Source organism: Microcaecilia unicolor, chromosome 5, assembly GCF_901765095.1.
Source record: "Microcaecilia unicolor chromosome 5, aMicUni1.1, whole genome shotgun sequence".
NCBI lineage: Eukaryota > Metazoa > Chordata > Amphibia > Gymnophiona > Siphonopidae > Microcaecilia > Microcaecilia unicolor.
This window is the reverse complement of record NC_044035.1, coordinates 66,767,337-66,767,836: the sequence shown is the minus strand read 5'-3', so window position 1 is coordinate 66,767,836 and position 500 is coordinate 66,767,337.

The following is a 500-nucleotide window of genomic DNA, read 5'->3' as shown; positions in this document are numbered from 1 at the left end:
TAGGAGGAATTCTATATATGGCACCTTAAAAATTGGCACAGAAAAACCACACGGTTAGCATGATTCTATAAACTACATCTAAAGTTACACATAGTTTATAGAATATGCTCATGTACCATTCTTGCGCCTAAAATGTAGGCACACTCATTTAGGCCACCTAAAACCAGGCCTAAATACCTGCACCTAAATTAGGCACAGGTCGGGTGTATTCTATAATAGTGTGCAGAGTTTTTGGCAACGCCCACAACCTGCCCATTCCACGCCTATGGCCACTCCCCCTTTTCAACTGCTTGCTTAGAATTGACACGCACCATTTTTTTTATTTAATCATTCATTTATAATTTTTCATTTTACAAGGGTCACTTGCAAACAGTAATACAGAGATGACTGTACATTAATATAATATTAGAGGAAAACAATCTCAACTAGATAAATGGATTATATACAATCGCAGACCACAAAATAAATAGGAAGAGTGAAACAAGACAAGGAGATCAATT